We start from the raw sequence: 21263 nt of genomic DNA, 5'->3' as shown, positions 1-21263 counted from the left end.
GTTAGTGACTGAAGAGTTGCTGATCTGCCTTGAGAGGAGTTTTTCACCAGTAGTTCCCCAAACCAGTGAAAATGGGGAGAAAGCTTCAGAAATTTTAATTTTGATGCCCATAGGATGATTAAAGAGCCTAATTAAATAGCCCGAATGAGGGAAGGAAAGAAATAATCTTGGTTCTTTTTCTCTTTGTTCTGCAGTTATGTGTGTATCATATCTCCATAATCTAAACCATTCAGACTTCTTCTTCCCATGTGTATATATATATATATATATATATATATATATATATATATATAAAACATAAGTGCAATATAAGATATAAAATACATTTGTTTAATGAATAATAATAACCAGAAGGACACAGAAGGGCAGAAAAATCCCTTAATTCTCCCATAAAGCATCATTCTGCTATAGAAAGAGTTCTCATTACAAGGGATAGGAGGTATGGGGATGGGACAAAAAGGTAATTTGGATAAATAATTCTAAAGTAATTGTTGGAAAATCTCTGTTTATCATTTATGTAAGACATTATATTAGGTCCATAATAGTGGATATTTATATAGGGTTTAACAATTTACTAAGAGCTTTTCTCACAATAATCCAAGATTCACAAAAGCAACTCCTTTTTATTACAGTATTAGGACAAGTAAAAGTCATGAAATTAAGCAGAACCATACTAACTTCTGAACTGTCAGCTCATAGAAAAATGTAATGATCACATTACATTGCCAAAAGTAAAATAGCTTAGAAATAAGGTGTATAATGGCAAAGAAAAATGATACAGAGAAGAAATAAGGTGAAAGGACAGTTGAAAAGATCTCACAGTAACTGTATACCAATCCACAGGACCCATCTACTAGCAATTATCTGTGTAACTTCTAGTTGGGGTTATTTACTGGGGTACCTATGTCTTCAAAGAGAGTGAAAACTAGAGTTCAAGAAACTGAAAGAAGACAAATGTTCCCAGCACTGTGATAAGCACTGGGTATACAAATAGAAAGAGTGAGACAATCCTTGCCCTCACAAAGTTTACATTCAAACAGAAAAAAATAACACATAGAGGAATGATGGCAAGGAAGTAAGAGAATGTGAATGAATCAGGGAGCTTTAAAATTTGCCAAATGTTTTCTATAGGCTATCTTATTTGAACCTCAAGACAACTTTGAGAGGTAAGTACTATAGGTCTTTTTAAGGTAATTAATTTTGGGGTGGAGGGTCCAAATCTGTGATGTCATTGGTATCAAAAATTTCTGGTGAGCAAACATTCAGACTGCCTTGCAACTTGGATCAATCAACCAATCAATTATTCAATGCATACTATTAAGATGCTATGGATAGAAAACCAGAAATAAACTAGCATCCATTTTCAAGGAACAAACATTTTATCAGGGAAAACAGCATATATATGCAAAAACATACATATGCATAAGCAGATATGTAGGGCATTCCAAAAGTTTTAATTTTCATAGTTTAAATGGCTATTAATAGCTATTAAAGTTTAAAATTCCCCCAAAATTTTTGTAATACCTTGAATATGTATAAAATCTCTCTCTTACACACACACACACACACACACACACACACACACACACATACATACACACACACAAAACACACATACACACACATGCTCCTGGAATTTCCTCCTGCCTCATCTATATTTAATGACTTCCTTAGTTTCTTTCAAGTAGTAGTAAAAATTTTGCTTTTTTACAAGAAACCTTTCTTGATCCTCTTAATGCTAGAGCCTTCCTGCTATGTTTATCTGCAACTGGTCATATCTATATCTCCTATACTTATAATATTTCCATATCTGTCTGTCCCCATTAGACTTCCTTGAGAATAGAAACTATTTTTTCCTTTCTTTGTATTCCCAATAATTAACCCTTTGTTGTAGAAGGAAAACAGACATCCTAATAGCTAAGGGGATCCAAAGGTATAAAGATTGTGAGAAGAATAGCAAGAACTCTAGTTTGGGTGGACCAAAAAGTGTGTGAAAGGGAACAGTGAATTAGAAATCTGGAAGGATAGGTTGGAGCCAGGTTGTGAAAAACATTAGATGACAAAACCAAAGACTTTCTATTTTATGTTAGAGGTAATAAGGAACCACTGAGGTTTGTTGAACAGAGGAGTGCCTAGGCCAACCCAATGCTTTTTGTTATCACTTTGATATCAGTAGAGGATGAATTGAAAGGGGAAAAGAACCAATGGCAAGGAAGACTAAATGAGAAGTTATAATAATTCAGCAAGAGATGTTGGGGATCTGAACTGTACTGGTGGACATGTGAACAGGGAAAAAAAGGAACAGGAAAAAAGAGATGTTAAGGTAGAATTGCAAAGACTTGGAAGTTGACTGAACATGTGAGGTTAAGGGAGTATGAAGAGGTAAGTTTGCTTCAAGGGTTAATAACTGAGTGATAAGAAAAGATTCTAGCAGAATAACAAAGTTCAGATAGGGGTACATTTGGGAGAGAAGAAAATGGGTTTGTATGCATGGAGTATGAGATATCTAGGGGATAGTCAGTTCAAAATGTCAGAAAAATAGATTTGATGCATAGGAGAAAGGCTAGTACTGAAATCATCGATCTGAGAGTTATTTGCCTAGAGATGATAGCAACTCTTGGGAGCTGATGTAGTTGCTGAGTGAGAGAATATAAAAGGAGAAGAAAAGAGAGTCCAGAAAAGAATCTTGGGGTACACTTACAAATAGGGAAATGACATGTTTAGTAACACCATGGAAGCCTGAAGAGCAATTAGTCAGGTGGTTAGGAGATGATTCAAGAGAGAGGTGTCATAAAAATTGAATGGAGAGAGTGTAGCACAAATATAAACAAGTTTTTAAAAAATCAGTACTATTTTCTTATCAAAGAGAACTTATTTAGTTGTCAAGAAGCCCTGGATTCCAAGTCCTGCCCCTCCTACATACCAGCTAAGTGACACATACTAACTATGTGATATCTACTTTAGCCTCTCAATAGCCTCAGCAACTTCTTAAGATTTCTATTCTAAGAATACCATAGGTCAGTGCAATCACATGACCAGGCAAAGGTGTTTATAAGTAAGTATACACACACACACACACACACACACACACACACACACACACACAGACACACACAAGAATTAGTGAGGGTGTTGTTGTCTCACTGTTCATTTTTACTATCATAACAATATATTATTGTGATAATTAAATTCTATCTCATCCCATGATTAAAAAACCTTTTATTGGCACTCTCATCTCTAGTATAAAAATAAAAACTCTTCAGATTGGCATTATAATCTATCTTAAACCCACCTTTCCATGTTTATCTTTCATTATTTCTCTTCTTACCATATATATGTTTTTTGAACTCAACATTTCATCTTTGTTACATCACACTTGAATACTGAAAGGGATTCCTTTGCTCAGAATGCAAACCTTCCTCATTGAGGTCTTTTGGAAGCTTTTTCTTGCACAAATCAGGATCTGACACATCTGCAGACTCCATCAGTTTTCTAATCCACACGAAAATTTCTAAGAAGCTGCTTCCAGGACTTGTTTGCATGCTCTACATTGACTTACTACATAGTTGGGAGGAACCTCTTTCCAAAGCCAGAACAATCACCATACCCAAAATGACCTGAATTGGTAAAAGCCTGGGTTTTGTTTTATTACTATAGTCCTAAAATGGAAGATATTGATAAAACCACTTGGGATTCAAGTTGATAGTAGGGAAAAGAGATTCCCCAAGATTCAGAGAACTCTTATGGGGTGAATGGGAGATGGTATAGATCTGGGCATGAGTCAACCATGTTACTTTTGTTTCAAAGCTCAGCTCAGATGTCAGTTTTCTGAAATTTTTTTTCTGATTCCCTGGTTCTCAGTCACTATCTCCCTATTCAAATTATCTTACATTTACTTATCTGGGCATGTACTATATCCCCCATAAAAAGGGTAAGCTCTTTGAGGTAAGGGACTCTTCCATTTTTGCTCTTTTCTTGTCAGATTTTAATCTAGTGTTTTGCATAACCCTTGTTTATTAAGTACTCACAAATTGATTTTCTTCATATACCACTGATATAAGATAGACAATTCCATGACTGTTATTTTAATTATATAGAATAGACGAAGATTGAAGTCACTTTAACCAGATGGGATAAAATCACGGATACTAAAAAAACTTTCAGCGGAAGACCTTTTTCCTCTAGCTTCCAGATTCATCTATTCCTTTCAAGCCCACACTTTAAATTCTAAAATTCTGTTACTGAGGGGTGGCTAGGTGGCACAGTGGATAGAGCACTGGCCCTGGAGTCAGGAGTACCTGAATTCAAATCCAGCCTCAGACAATTAATAATTACCTAGCTTTGTGGCCTTGGGCAAGCCACTTAACCCCATTGTCTTGAAAAAAAAAACCCTAAAAAAATTCTATTACTGAAAACTTTTCACATATGAAAAGGGTTCTGAACCTGGGATCTGTGAAGTTGTTTCAAAAATATTTTTATAAAGGTATTTCAATATATTTAGTTTGCTTTATATTCTTGATTATTTTATTTTATGGATTTCAAAACATTTTGAGAAGGGTCCATTGGTATCATCAGATTGCTGAGAAGTTCTATGACACAGAAAATGTTAAGAACCTCTGTGGAAGAAACATGTGTAGGGATTTTCCTTGTTATTTTTGTTGTTGTCATGTTTAGTGCAATTAAAAATACTCCTTGTTTTAAGAGTCTTTCCTCTATATTCCTGAGAATTGTTTGGTCAGCGTCATGCTTCCATATTCACAAGAGAAAGAATGAAGTCTTTGAGAATGTTTAGATGATGAGCTGAGAACAAAATGAATAAAGAAAAAACTGAAGCAGTGTTTCTATTGTAAGTGAAAGATTAAGCCAAAGGCCTTAGGGCTAAAAGCAGGCAGGTCTGTGTTATTTTAAGCCTAGTTGCAAATATGGGTAATTTAATAAGACAGTTTGTTTCTAGTTATCCCGGACTATATGGCCCCTGCCTTTTCCTTTCTCTGTACAAACTTGGAGGCCAACCCAAGGTCAAGCTTAGGGGACAAGGCCTGGTAATGTAAATATGTCTTGCTGGGCAATGTTAAGAAGGAGTGTGAGGTCTGTGATTCTACCCTCCGGCTTTCTATTTCTTGATAGTTGGAGGGAGCATTGATTAAAGTCTTTGAAAGCATTGGAAGCTGGCAGGCTTTCATTTTCCCAGCCCAAGTGGCAATTAAAGGGAGAGGAATAGTGGATTGCATCAATACAACAACTTTCATCTGTGAATGCCAAGGTGTTTTCTTTTTTTTAAAGGGTGACATACTGAAGCTTTACTAAAGACCAGTGAAGGGTAAACTCAAGTTTTATTAAATTTAATTGATGAATAAACTGAACAACAGGAAGGTAAAATATGATGACTGTGGCAAATCATTAGCTACACTCCTTGCAGAGGCCAGAACAATAAATAATAAAAATATGTTGTGTAGTAAAAATAATCACTCACAATTACTTATATAGTTTATGGATAGCCTGTTTAATTTCTGTTTATGAGATTAGGTTGTTTTAAGTGTTTTATTTCCTGTTCTGTTAATCTGTATATTTTATGTTTTGGCAGGAATTAATCCATCACATAGAAGTTTTCAGTTTTGTTGACATATAATTTCTGAAAAATAGTATTCTTCCATAGTAGTGAATTTCTCTTTTTGATTTAAATTTTTTTTATCATTTGATTTTCTTCTGTTTTTGAAAAAATATTTTTATTGATTTTAAAAATTGTTTTCCAGAATGGGTTGGATCATTTCCTAATACCATCAACAGCATGGTAGTGTTTTTATCTTTCCTCTTTCCCTTCAACATTGACTGTTTTCTGTCTTTTGTTTCTTGATACAAGGATTATAGATTTAGAGCTAGAAGGATTTTTAGAGCTGAGTCTTAAAAACCATTTAGTCCAATCCTCTCAAATAGTTCTGGGCAGCTTTCTTTCCTGATATCTTAAACAATACTAACCAGTTTTTTGTTGTTTTTGTTTGTTTATTTAATTGTGATTTTCCTGGATCTTGTTGATTTTTAATTACTTTTCCTCATTCTGTAGTTTTTTAAAAGTCAGGGTCTTTTTTGTTTGATTTTATTTTTTATTTTTGCTACTAGATACTTTATGTGCTATTTATATTTCAGTATTTTAAATTTATTTCAATAGATCTTGTTGAATCACTGAGTTTTTTGGTTCTGTTAGATTCATTCTGTTTTTCAGGCATTCACTATATAGGAAATGACTTTCTGTTCTAGAAAGTGTCCCATTTGCATTCCCATTCAAAACAATGGGAAGGAGTATGTACCATAGAAAAAGCTTTTTGAGATTTTTGTGGCCAAATTCAGAAGAAAAATCCTTTATTCTTCAATTTCTTCTGAATGAAGGATATAGGATCTAGTTGTGGCCATACCATTTGGTTTGTAGGAAGGGGAAGAGAAGGAAGGTTATTATTCTTCTCTTTCACTTGTCTCCAAAACTGCTGAAGGAATCAAGACCTGACCCTGGTTTGGCATCCCCATTTAGAACTAGAAGGAAAAGAGCCTTGAGATTTGGCAGAATCCCAGCTTAGTTTCCTAAGAAAGAAAGAACAGAGTACAGAAATGAAGATGCCAGAATCAGCTGTCCATTGAGGTCTAGAATCGCAGCTTTGATGCTCCAGACTTAGACCATTTGAAAGGGAGAGAGTCATAATATTAGCCAATATTAAACAAGCTTGCTGGTTGCCCTATTTTAGCAGGAGACCTGGTCAATCAATAAATCAACAAGCATTTATTATATACCTACTATGAGCCAAGGAGTATGCTGCGTGTGGGATAAGAATATAATGAATAAAAGAATTCTTACTTACAAAGATCTAATCCAGATTAAGTATAAAGAGAATAAATACAATTTAGTTAAATACAGAGTAGTTTGGGAAGAAAGTCCCTATCATTTGTAGAATCAGCAATAGCTTCAGACAGAGAATAATAATACTTGAAGGAAATGTGGCTATTCCCACAGTGAGCCCCCCACCTGAGGGATCTGAGTAACACTCCCTGTAGTAATGGCAGAGCCAAGGAAATTTTTAAAAGAGCAAGGAGAGGAGCCTTTGCCAGTCACCCCTTCCAGAGAGACAATGCTCAATTCTTAATTTAGTTAATAAATACTGTGGGATAAAAGAACATCAAACTAGCAAGAGACAAGGCATAAATACCAGTTTACACAGAATACAAACAAAATAAATATGAGGTAGCTTTGTCAGGGGTAGAGGTGGGAACCAGTCACTTGGAATGATCAGGAAAGTCTTCATGTGGAAGATATCATTTGAGCTGAGTTTTGAAGGAAACTAAGGAATCTCAGAGGAAGGACCCGGGGTGTGCTGGAGGCAACATATTTAGGTACATGAGATCTGACTGTTAAATTTTCAATACCATTTACGTTTTGGAAATCAGCAGACACTAGAAATCAGGGCTTGGTTTATTGTTTTATTGATTAAGAAAGTGGAGACAATATTAATAATGCAGCTTAAACTTAAAAATTATATTAGGCTTACATTCTTTCTCCCTAGAAAGCTGGTTGTTAAATATTTTTCAGAATATTTCCTGGGTGAGGAATGAGGGGGGAAAATATTTCAGGCTAGGGGACAAAAGTGAAACAACTGGAAATAGAATAACAACAAATGAGGAGCTGGTTAAGACCTATCTGTGTGCTCGGAGAGAAGGAAACAAATGAAAGGGATGCTGAGGAAACAGAATCAAAGAGATATGACAACAAATCAGATATGTGGAGTAAGCAAACCTGAGGAAATGAGGATTACATCAAAGTTTGGAACATTTGTGACCAGAAGGGAATTAGTGCCCTCAACATGAATAGGGAGGTTTGGAAGAGTGGTAGACTTTTGGGGGAAAAATAATTCTTTTTTGGACATGCTTAGTTTAAATTTGCATAAGAATGGGTCTGAGCCCTTTTCTATTTGTCATTTTCTTCTCCTTCATGCTATTGAAAAGGTTCCTGTAAACTATGTTGTTCTAATGAACAAAAAAAACTCACAAAGATAAATGGGTTGGGGTAGAGATAAAATTTATAAATCCAGTGTGCAATTCTGATCCTTTGCTACTTTCTGTGAGATAAATAAAATAAATAAGAATATATTTTAGATCTCATAAAGTGCTATTTAATATAAAATAGCATTTTTTACTCTTTCCTTTCAACTAAGAGAGGATATTGCTATATTTCAAGAGTCAACTCCTAACCTATTTTTTTCAGGGTGAGTTTGTTAGCATAGAATTGTCTGATTAGTTTCATTTTTTTAAAAAAGATCTTATATAAAGTGCATCTTGTTGCAATATTTATTGCTAACATTGATTAAAGTCTATGTAGGTAAAGGCAGAACCAAGGGAGGCAATTATTATGAAGAACTTATTACTCATAAGATCATAGATGTAGAACTGGAACAACTATTTGAAGACAACCCTCATATTTTATATTTAAGGAAACTGCAAAAATGGATAATCCAGTGTCACATAAATAATAAATCACAAAATTAGAAGTTGAATTCATTTCTTCCCACTCTAACTTCATAATTCTTTCCACTATACTCTGATGTCACTGAAATGAAGCTTGTCCCATTCTAGATAGTATAACCCAAGGGAATTCACCTAGCTTGACCCCTATGAATGAGAATCTACCTGGTTAGACTCATTACTGGTGATCTAATGAAATACAATATCAGGATGGTTGACTGACTACCCCTTGGTTTACCATCTTGCAGATTTAACAAACTCAGCTTTGACTCATAAAGGTCTGGCTATTCTGACCTTACTTATTTGGAAAGATTTGGTACACTATGGACTATACAGGAGTTAAAGAAAGAAAGATCTCCTAGGTAAAGTTCACCTTTACAGTATAAAGGAGGAAGACATTTGCATATTCAAATGATGATAGGAAAAAAGGGGTCTGTGTTTACAAGTGAACTGTCCCTGACTCCCCCCACCCCCCCACCCCCCGCCCTGCAAAGGGAAGAAAGAAAACAATCAAAAAGTCTAAAAGAATTTCACAAAGTCTGTATTTTTGTGACTATATTTTTAATTAAGCCAACAGATAGACAGTACTTGATGCTTTCTAGAAATTTTGTTCTACTTTTCTGCAAATCATAGCTGCTTTAAGCCTCCTTACACATGAATGAGAATGAATACAGTATAACAAGACATATAAAAGGAAGAGGGAACTTGCATAAATATAGCCCTAGGTGGAATGAATAAAATAAGATCTACTTTACTTTAAGATATTAAAGAAAAAATGTTTTATACATCCTCTACATGTAAAAACTAGATGGACTCACCATGGGTAGATGTCCTATGTATAGAACTGGTGGCAGAGTTTCTCCTTTCCCCACTTTGGTTTATTTTTGCCTTAAGGGCTCATTTCTAATTGGATCTAGAGCTGGCATTCTTAGCTATTTTGTGTATGTGTGTATAGGCACATGTGCACGTGCAAGCACACATACTATTCATGCCTTTAACAGGCTCAAAGTAATTTTTTTTAAATGAATAAAACAAAACCTAGTATTACAAAGGAAACTAATTATATTGAAATACAGTTAGCAAAATATTTTAAAAATCAATTTCAGAGATTCTGGGTTAAGAATTCCTAGTCTGGGGATAGATTTGTACTTTTGTTTTTCATTTTGCTCTATTTTCAGTCTCCTATTTTTGGTAACTTCCTTTGCAGTACCATTTCAACATTCCTTCATTGTTATTGTAACTTCCAAATAGAGTTACATTTGCTTGTCTACCCTTATGCTTCAGCTGTACTGAAGGACAAATTTTTCTCCCTTTAAGGAGTACCAAACCTTTTACCCAATCTCTACCAGCACAGTATTGATCACAAAGATAAAGATTAGAAGCCATCAGATTTTCTTATATATAAAAGGGTGAGTGAAACAATTGCCATGAATGACAATGAGCAATGAGAAAGGAGCAGGGGAGTTCACTTCAGGTAGAAGAAGTCAATGACTCATTCTACTGAATATAGAGACAAAACCAACTTCTCTCTTCTTTAATTCCTTCTTCTCTTGGGGGGAAAACAAGTGACTTCAGAAGACAACTGATGGGAAATACTCCTTCTTTGGCAGAGAGATGAGGAAGAAATGAAGATGTCTGTGAGATGCTTATAATCTTGCCAACTTTCACTCTCAGGTTTTTAGAATTCTTTTTGGCACCTCATTATTCTGTCTCCATTAGTATCTCATCGAAATCTCATAAAGAAGGAGCAGAGCATCAGGAACCTAGAGATGGGCACAAGATGTAGAATGCACATTCTGGATCTTCTGTCCAAGAATTCTTCCAAAATTCAGTCCACAAATCCAAATCTAAATTCATATTATCAATTAATGCATTATATATTGAATTGTGGAATAGCATCAGCTTACATCTCCACAGTAGGACTCACATCTATGATGCTACATTTGATAAGAGGCATGCTGATATTTTAAAGTCCTTCATCATCTGACCCCTTCTTTTCCAATATTTCTTTTCTAGCCTTCTCATTATTCCTACTCTGTCTCCTGATGCCTAAAACTCCCTCCCTTCTCCTGGGCTTTTTTAAACCTCACCTAACCTCTTACCTTCTTTAAGTCTTTCCTGGTCTTGCTTTATCTTAGAACCTGCCCCCCTGAGATTATTTCTAATTTGTCCTCTCTGTATTTTGTTTGTAAATCATTATTTGTATGTCATTCCTCCATTAAACTCTGAATTCTCAGAGTAATAACTATCTTTAACTTTTCTTAATATTACTTAAAATTAGCAAGTGCTTAATAATTGCTTATTGATTTATCATTTATAGCATTCACAATTGCTTCTATTATTAATATTCTTGTGTTTTGTCTTTAAGCCAGAACTCCCCTCTTTCTTCTATCCCTTGTTTTTACTCAAGAAGATGATATGAAGGAATGGGATGCCATCAACCCTGCAGATGACATCACTTTAAGTTAAAAGATTTACTAAAACCATTTGGTCCTACTCCTTTCATTTTACAGAGGAGGAAATAGAGACCTAAAAGAATTATTAAGTGAATTGCCAAAGAATCAAATCTAGTGAGCATCAGATGTGTAGTTTGAACTCATTCTCCTCCCCGCCACTTTAGAGCCAGTAATTTTTACTAAGAAATCTGAGGCAATTTAACATGGAATCCCTGAACATCCTTGCTGTTCTGCTAAAGTTCTTAGTGCCTTTAGCTAGTTTCCTTCAGACCTAGAAGAAAGAGCTCTCCTCCTCCTTGCCAAAATTTATCTCTCATTCCCACACTTCCATCTCTGGCTAGGTACCACAGTGGATAACGTGGATAGAGTGAGTCAAAAAAGACCTCCCACATTCCCTATGATATTACCTAATGCTATAAAACATTTTAGAATTCTTTATCTGGACTGGTTTCAGTCTATAAACATGCTTATCTCATTTTTTTTTGGCAAGGCAGTCAGGGTTAAGTGACTTGCCCAGGGTCACACAGCTAACAAATGTCAATTTTTGAGGCTCCATTTGAATTCAGGTCCTCCTGAGCCAAAAGCTGGTACTCTATTCACTGTACCACTTAGGTGCCCCTCATCTTCCCATTTTAAAAGAATTTAAAAGTTTTAGTGACCCCCCCCTTATCTCAAGAAAACCTATGAGGCAGGTAAGCATCTTTTCTCTTAAGAATTTGCTATCATGCCTATTCTTACTAGCATTTCAGTACTTCTCTAAGCTACAACTCCACCCCCAGATACCTCTCCACCAGGTTCTACCCCCATATTCATCTTTTAAGAAATTCAAGTGTTCTTAGGATTCTTTTAAATTTCATATCCTCAGGTAATTTTCATGTTCTTAGACAAATACTCATCCTAACTCAAAGACACATTATCCTACTCTAGTTACAGTTTTCTGAAAATCAACTGAAAAATCCCAAAGCAAGCATAAAAATATGATATAATAAAAATGAAAAAAGGTAAATAAAACTGAAAAATTTAAATATATAAACCAAAATCTATTTTTATAAGACTTGTTAAATTGATAAATAATTATTCAATTTAATTTTTAAGAGAAAGGAAAGTGAGGCATCAGAAAAAATAATGAAGAAAGTTAAAAAAGATAAGTAAATAAAAATAGGAAAAACTATTTCTCCCCTTTTAAACACATATATCTATATGTCACTAAATCATAGTATCTATGAAAATTTAAAATATCTAAAATTAATAGAGTATATAATAGTCCAAAGAACCCAGTCTTAGGTAGCAAACAATCTATAGAGATAAAGCAAGAAAGAAATAGATGCACAAATTGATTCTAGCAAACATTTCAGAATTAATATTCCTTATATTATTTAAATGAATTATTCTTCACATTAAAGAGAGCTTTCCATCAAACTCCTTTAAGATAACTTTTATTTTGGATACCCAAACAACTAAAGGAAGGAAAAGAGAAATAGATCTATGGACAAATATGAGTTTAGCTCAATTTCACAATTATTTGTATGTAGTTGGTATGCTTAGTGAATTTGTCAAACCAAAATTTATTAATAGAAAAATAAAAATTAATAGAAAAAGAAAAAAAAATCAAGGTCCCTAGATGGTTAAATATGATAGGTTCTCCAGGCCCAGGAGTAAAAAAATTATCCAGAAATACCCTGGATATTAATAAAATGGACATATCCTCTGATTTTAAAAATAAAACATTATTTAAGAGATCATAGGAAAAAATAAATTTTTATGATGATTAAGTTGGTAATTCCAAAGAAGCAAGGAGGACTCAATATTAGCACCATTAACTACATTAATAATACAAATAAAACAAGTCACTTAACCCTGACTGCCTGAAAAATAATACAAATAATAAAACATGAAGAGGAATTTAGAGAAAGCAGCTTGATGTGAAGGAATGAGAATGGGCCTTTCAGAATTTGGGTCCAAATCCTGGCTTTGATGCTTATTGTTTGTATGACCTTTGAAAACAACTTGAACTAGAGGGTTTCTGAGTTCCTTTGTACCTATGAATGCCTGATGTAATCAAGAGATTCACAAAAGACTTCAATTAAACAAGTCCTTGGTGGTAGGAAAGGAATCCAAAGTATAGGTATTAAATTTTCTTGATATTATTTCCCCCCTTTATTCTATTTCTTTTTGGTTTATTTATTTTATATTATTAAAATAATCTTGTTGTGAGAGTAAACATAACGCCCCCCCCCCCCCAAATGATGAGAAACCTCAATAATAGTGAGAGGAAAAAAATCTACTTTAGTCTGTATTCAGATACCAATGTCTCTGTCTCTGGGATGAGTTACCTTCTTTATCATATGTCTACCCAAGAAGTTGCTTCAGTATTTTTCCCACAGTGCTATTACTGGCTGTACTTCCCTCCACTCTATTCCTTCCCACTCTCATTTATTCTATTTTCTCTCTCTCTCTCTCCTTTCACTCTGTCCCTGTTCAAAAGTGTGTTTTATCTGAGTACCCTCTCCCATGATCTTCCCTCTCTTCTATCATTTATTCCCCCCCCTTCCCTTCCCCCTTTCCCATATCTTTTTTCTCATTTTTCTCTAGGGTAAGATAGATTTCTATACCCTTTTAAGTGTATATGTTATTTCCTCTCTGAGCCATTTCTGATAAGAATGAAGGCTTGTTCATTCCCCTTTGCCTTCCCATGTTCCACTCCATTGGAAAAGCTTTTTCTTGACTCCTATGTGAAATATCTTAGCTCCTTCTTCCTCTCCTTTCTCTTCCTCCCAGTACTTTCCTTTACCACCCATTAACTCCATATTTTTATTTTATTATACCATTATATTCAGCTCCTTCTTGTGCCTTGTCTATATATACTCCTTCTAACTGCTCTTACGAATGAGAAAGTTTATGAGTTATCAGAATCTTCTTCCCATGCAGGAATACAAACAGTTCAACATCATTAAGTTCCTCATAGATAGTCCTTGTCTGCCCTCTCTATGGTTCACCTGAATCCTGCACTTGGAGATCAAATGTTCTGTTCAGCTCTGGTTGTTTCAATAGGAAATTTGAAAGTTCCCTGTTTCATTAAAAGTTCATCTTTTCCCCTGAAAGAAGATGTCAGTTTTGCTGAGTAGTTGATTCTTAGTTGCAAACCAAGATCTTTTGACTTCTGTAATATCATATTCCAAGCCCTATGATCCCTTAGTGTAGATGCTGCCCGATCCTCTGTAATCCTGACTATAGAGCTATGGTAGTTGAATTGTTTGTTTCTGGCAGCTTTTAGCATTTTCTCTTTGACTTGGGAGTTTTGGAATTTGGCTATAATATTCTTGGAAGTTTTTCTTTTGGGATCTCTTTCAGGAGGTGATTGCTAAATTCCATCAATTTCTTTTTTACCCTCTGCTTCTAGTATCTCAGGGCAATTTTGCTGTATTATTTCTTAAAAAATGAAATTGAGGCTCTTTTCCTGGTCATGAATTTCAGGTAGCCCAATAATTTTTAAATTATCTCTTTTGGATCTGTTTTCTAGGTCAGTAGTTTTTCCAATGAGATATTTCACATTTTCTTCTAATTTTGGGAGGGGCTTTTTGGAATAGTTTTATTTCTTCCTGATTTCTTGCAAAGTCATCAGCTTCCTTTAGTTCCATTCTACATTTGAAGGAGTATTTTCTTCAGAGAGTTCTTTTTTAAATCTCTTCTTCCAGTTGGTCAATTATGCTTTTTAAGGCATTCTTCTCCTTATTTGCCTTTTGTATTGCTTTTTTACATTTGGTATAAACTGGTTTTTAACATGTTCTTTTCTATTTTTTTTAGGTTTTTTTTTTTTTTGTAAGGCAAATGGGGCTAAGTGGCTTGCCCAAGGCCACACAGCTAGGTAATTACTAAGTGTCCGAGACCGGATTTGAACCCAGGTACTCCTGACTCCAAGGCTGGTGCTTTATCCACTACACCACCCAGCCGCCCCCTAACATGTTATTTTCTTCAGTATTTTTTTTTTTTTGGTATTTCTTTCACCATGCTGCTGATTTGGTTTTCATGATTCATCTGCATTGCCCCATTTCTCCTCCAAGTTTTTCCTCTATCTCCCTTAATTGCTTTTCAAAGTCTTTTTTTTTCAGCTCATCCATAGCCTGATCCCATTTTCTATTTCTTTTTAGAGGTTTTGGTTACAGAAGCTTTGATTTTGTCATCTTCTGAATCTTCCATGGGACTAGAGTAATTTTCTATGGTCAGATTCTTCTTTTTCTTTTGTTTGCTCATTTCCACAGTGTATGATTGATTTACCACACTTCCAAGGCTTTGGGGGTTTTGGGGACACCCCACAGGGACCTTAATTCCTCCAAGTTCTTATGAGAGGCTTTGAGCCTAAGCTGCAACCTGGATTTGAGTGTGGGCAAACAGCTGAGTCCTGCCCATGGAGAGCAGAGAGACCTCCCCTGATCCCCTTACCATCTGTGAGCTGTGCTCTGTAAGTGCAGGCTGGCTTCCTTGATTCCTGCTGCAGGTTCTCACCACAGGGCTGCTCTAAGACTTGACCATTCTCCACACTCACTCTGGTGTGGCAGAGTTCTATCACCATCCCTTCAAACTGTTCCTGGTGATCCTTGGTCCAGGAGGTCTGGAAACTTCCCCCTCTGCTGTGGACTGAGGCACCCCCAGGATCTAGGTACCCGGCCCAGCTGCATTGCATCTGTGCTCGCAGCTGCCTTTTCCAACCCCTGGTCTTGGTGAAACAGATCTTTCCTGTGGAACTTCTAAGTTGTCTTGGACTAGAAAATTGTATCACTCAATATTTCTATAGGTTCTGCTCCTCTAAATTTTGGCTAGAGTTGTAATTTGATGGCTTTTGGAATTTTGGGGAGGAAGGAGTTTCCGGGAATTCCTGCCTTCAGATCACTATCTTGGCTCTGCCTCCCCTTTATTCTACCTTAATAGTATTTTAAAACATCTATCTAAAAACCAAGAACCAGGATTAAAAATCAGGAATGAGGTTAGGAAACTATCATCAGTATTATATGATACATTATTAGAAATGACAAGAAAGAAATAAAAGACATAAGGGCTGTCAAAAAGGAAGTGAATATAATCTTATTTGTGAAGCTATAACTTACTTAGACAACACTATGTTATTAACCAAAAAAAGATCAATAGCTTTAAGAAAAATGGCAGAATACATAATAAATCCACCAAAGTCAATCACTTTTCATATTACTAATAAGTTCTTTCATATCATTAATAAGAAACCAAGGCAATGAATAAAAAGAGAAGTATCATTTAAAATAACAAACTGTGCTATCTGGAGATATACAACTTCAGAAGAATTTTTTCAGAAATAAGAGGATATAAATTATTTGAGAACTAATTAGCATTTATTATAGGGCCAAGCAAATATAGTAAGGTAACTATTATTCAAATTAACTTTTTTTTAGGTTTTACTAATATCATCAAAGGGTTGATATATTTCTTTTAGAAAAAAGTTATAACAGTTTTGTGTAGGGGCAAAGACCAAGTGTCTTGGTCTTTTTTAAAAATTTTTAAAATTTTTTTTAGGTTTTTTGAAAGGCAATGGGGTTAAGTGGCTTGTCCAAGGCCACACAGCTAGGTAATTATTAAGTGTCTGAGGTCACATTTGAACTCAGGTCCTCCTGACTCCAAGGCGGTGCTCTATCCACTGTGCCACCTAGCCACCCCTTTTTTATTTTATTTTCTTATTTTCTTAAGTTTTTTTGCCTTGGTCTTCTTGACCAAGAGAAACAAATGAAAAAACAAAACAAAAATTAAAAACAAAGTAGAATAGCACAACAAGGTCTCTAATTATATTATAAAATAGTAATTGTTATAATAATAATAATAATAATAATAATAATGGGCATTTTAATAGTATTTTACTATTTTATTATATACATCCCATCTTTTAAAAATATAAGAAGACACAGATGACATGATACAAAAATAGAGCACTGACTTTGGAGTCAGGAAGACTTGAGTTCAAATATGTATTCAGACACTTGACACTGACTAGTTGTGTGATCTTGGTCAAATCACTTAACCCTGATTGCCTCACATTCAGTACCATCTCTAGTCATCCTGACTCATATCTGGCCACTGTACCTACATGGCTCTGGAGGAGAAAGTGAGGCTGGTGACTTAGCACAGCCTCCTCTCTCTCAAGTCCAATTCATGTACTCATCATGGCATCACTTCTCTGATGTCATGATCTTTTTTTGAAAATGAAAGATGAAGGGATGGCTAGGTGGCACAGTGGATAAAGCACCGGCCCCGGAGTCAGGAGTACCTGGGTTCAAATCCAGTCTCAGACACTTAATAATTACCTAGATGTGTGGCCTTGGGCAAGCCACTTAACCCCATTTGCCTTACAAAAACCTAAAAAAAAAATGAAAGATGACAAACATTATCAATTCAATAAAAACTTTATCAAATATCTTCTTTGTGCCAGCCACTGTGCTAAGTACTGAGGGAACAAATAGGAAAAAAAAAAAGACAGATCCTGTGCTCAAGCAGCTCACAGTCTAATGAAAGTAGATAATAACCCACAAAAGGGAGGGGTGGGGAGTAACCCTGTGTCAAGAGAAGACTATGAAGGAGTTAAGTCTAGGAAATAATTGGTGGAAAATGATCTCTGAGTCCTATTTATATGGAGGTTTGGAGACAAATGTTTTGTTCTATCCTCCAATTCTCCAGATACAGGGACATAGGCTACTGAGGGTACTGATGAGGTTTATGTATCAAAGCTGATGCAGTCTCTGGGATGATGAATTTCTTACTTATTATCTGGATAATGAATGTTTTCTTGGAGTGTGATGATGGTGGAAATAGATTCAGGAATGCAGGTGATAGGAAATGGTACATATGGGCATATTATATTCAGAAATATTACACACACACATACACACACACACACACACACACACACACACACACACACATATATATATATATTATATATATATTTAAAATAGCCCTTCAAACTCAAATGAAATACTGTGAATGATTCTGGTAATGCCTTCCTTTCTTATAACAATTGAGAAATCACTTTTATGCATCAATTTTGATCACACTTTGAATTTAGCTCAACTGAAACTGTCTCAACAATCATTTGTATGTAGTTGTGTGCATAGCTTTGTCTGCTTTGTTAAACCAAATATCAATAGAAAAATTTTAAAAAATGGCAAAGGCCTTAGGTTTGTAGTAAAAGATGGTCAAAAAAGGATGGTTTCTTCAGTCCCAGGAGGAAAAAATATATTCAGAATATATTGAATATTAATAAAGACCACTATGGACATACCTCCGGGATTTTAGAGGTTAGGGACATGCTTCTCTTCACAGAGACACATATATAACCAACTATAACGCTGGACAACAAGATAATTTATCTGTGAGCATAATTTATAACTTGCACTTGAGTTTCTGAATTTCATTAGGGGTAGTTGTCTCACCTTTGACTAGAGAAGACAAGCTGTATTTTTGTAGTGCTTTGCCCTATTACATTCAACAATAATAATTCACAGTGACAGATATAATCCTCCAAACTCATTATTTTCAACTCTGATCCATTTATTTTGCATTACCAATATAATTTTGATGCCTATCGTTCTTTGGACTGGAGTGCTTGATGAAATATTATATTGCAATATGTCAATCTAAATAATTACAGCCAAAGTAAGGCTGAAGCTTTCCAATGTTCCTCTGCCTATTCTAAAAAAGTATGTAATCTACCCTGTACTAACAAGAACATGTCCTAGAGATTAAGTACTGATAAGTTGATTACATTTGGGAAAATAAGAATGAAACACAACTTTTGAAGTGGGCCACTTCTTTTCAAAAATTTTTTCTGTTATTTTTAATGCTTTGCATAAGGAAGAAACTAATAACTCACTTTCACAATACTTTATGTTCATATATTCTCATTTAATCCTATCTTCATTTGACTATTGCTCCTATCTGCACTATTTCAATGACTTTCTAATTGGTTTCCTTCTTTCAATCTCTCCTATCTCTGTTCTATCCTCCAAAGGGCTTCCAAATTATTATTCCTAAAGCATAGACCTAAAAATGCTACTACTGCTGAAGTGTCAGTAGCTCTCTACTGCCGCTAAGATATAAAACAAAGCCTTAGCTTTCACCTTTAAGACCCCTGACATTTGCTCCAGACTATCCTTCTCTAGGTTGATACGTCCCTCATATAGTTTTATGTTTTTGCCAAACTGACCTAATTGCCATTACCTAGTCATAGAATTCTGGCTTTTGAACAGGCTGTCCCACCATCCTTACCTTCCTTCATAGTTTGGAACATTTGGTATCTTTCCATGTTCAATTTAAGGGTTATTAGTGTCTCATTTGCCCCACTTATTTGTGTTTAACTTGTATTTATTTATCTTCATAGAGGTTATAGTCCTCCAGAACAATATATGCTCCCTCAAGGCAAGAACTGATTTATTTTTGACTTGATATCTCCTATGCCTAGCACATAGCAGAACTGGAAAGAGATAAGATTTGTGATGACTTTTATATTAAAGACTCTCAGGGGAGCAAAATCTCCATTGCATTGTAGGTCTGACACCTCTGCAACTTAGAATCTTAGAGTTACCTAAAGTACCTCTCTGCTTTGTCATCTGTCTCCAAGAGAAAAGGTTAAGTGATTTGCTCAGTCACATAATCAGTATGTGTCAAAGGTGGGATCTGACATTAAGTCTTTGTGCCTTAGGTCTGTTCTTTATTTGCTACACTTTACCACATTGCCTTTGTGGTAGGGGTATGCTGGAGCCAGCTCTGACCTGCTTAGCTGAAAATTATTAAATTTTCTTTGTGAGCATTTACACTTTGAAAATCAGCAAACATTGCAAATAGAGATTTGAATTTTTTATTATTATTGATTGTTTGTACTTAAGAAAATGATGGAGAAAATGTTAAAAATTTTGATTGAACTTAAAAATGATTCAGAATAATATTGTTTATTTTTTTCTAGGAAACTGATTCTTAGATATTTACTAATCAGCATATAACATAGGAACTTAATGAATACTTGTTGAATTGGAGCCTTACAAAAACTTTTTGAGACAGAAAGAGCAAATATGATTTTATAGTTGATAAAACAGACTTAGTGGTTAAGCAATTTGTCCCAATCTATTCCTCTAGATTCAAAACATATGACTACTCTCCTTCATATTTCTGAATTTCAAACACACTGGACTGGTTGCTGCTCCTTTATGTCTTCATTCTGTCTCTAGACTTTTGAACATACTATTGCCACCTACCCTGCTGTGTACCCATGCCTGGAATGTACTCTTTGCTTTTCTCTGCCTCTGGAATTTCTATCTTTATTTAATTCTTGCCTCAGGTACCACATCTTATAGGAAACCTGATTCCCTTAGTTGCAAGTATTCTCTTTCTTCCTTCAACTGGTTTACTCCATTGGTTTACCTGTTGGTTAATATAAGTGCCTATGGGGCAGGAACTAATGTCCATTTTTGTCTCTCTCTATTTCTAGCTCTTTTCACAATGTCTTATATGTATAGTTGTTTAATAAACACTTGTGAAGTTGAACTGAATTTCCCACAAAGTAGTAGATGGCACATCTGCTTGTGCAAATTCAAATATCTGAAGTTTCAAAAAACCCCAATTCCTCCCCCTTTCTGCCCCCTTCCTTTGTTCCTTCTCTCTGCTGTTGACCTCCTTTTCTTGTCTTTTTTTCTGAGTCAAACATAGAAGATTCCCCTTATGATTTATACACTACATTGTAGAGGGGAGTTATTTCTCTTCCTGATTTATATTCAATCTAAATCTAGAGGTGGAGCAGAAGGATATTTTCTTGTGACTAGGCAATGTAGGCCCTATGTGACTTCCTTTGACTTTAAAGTAGTCAAAGAAAAGTTTGAATTGCAATTGCTCAACCCTGGAGAAGAAACTAAATGAGACACCTGTTTGTTCAATCACTATGCCATGAGACCTTTAATTAATTTGTGAGAATAAGCGTTTCAGTTATTTGAGCATATGCTTATTCTCCATAATTAATGGACATGTGACTTTACATAATTTAATTTGTGACTATTTTTAATAATCAGCAATTAAGAGAGACTTTAAAAGTAATTGAAAAAGGTACTAGATAATGTGAAAGAGACATGCAAGAACTTTAAATTTAAAATAAAAAGTCTGGCAGATCACTTGATTGATAGTGTTCATGAATTTACATTTCAATATAATAATATCAACAAAACATAAACTAATCAATTGTTTGACCTTGGGCAAGTCACTTAAACTTCAATTTCAGCTATCAAAAAATGAACAAAATAATAC

At 35.0% G+C, this 21263-nt stretch overlaps 1 long non-coding RNA gene across 2 annotated transcripts in view; it reads right to left on the bottom strand.

Moving 5' to 3' along the window:
- The window catches only part of LOC141493925 (uncharacterized), a 76584-nt gene that overhangs the window by 36074 nt on the left and 19247 nt on the right, over positions 1-21263 (bottom strand). The gene's annotated exons all lie outside the window — the stretch shown is intronic.

This window comes from Macrotis lagotis, chromosome 7, assembly GCF_037893015.1.
Source record: "Macrotis lagotis isolate mMagLag1 chromosome 7, bilby.v1.9.chrom.fasta, whole genome shotgun sequence".
Lineage (NCBI taxonomy): Eukaryota > Metazoa > Chordata > Mammalia > Peramelemorphia > Peramelidae > Macrotis > Macrotis lagotis.
Note: the sequence above shows the minus strand (reverse complement) of the source record. Positions and strands in the feature narration are given on the sequence as shown.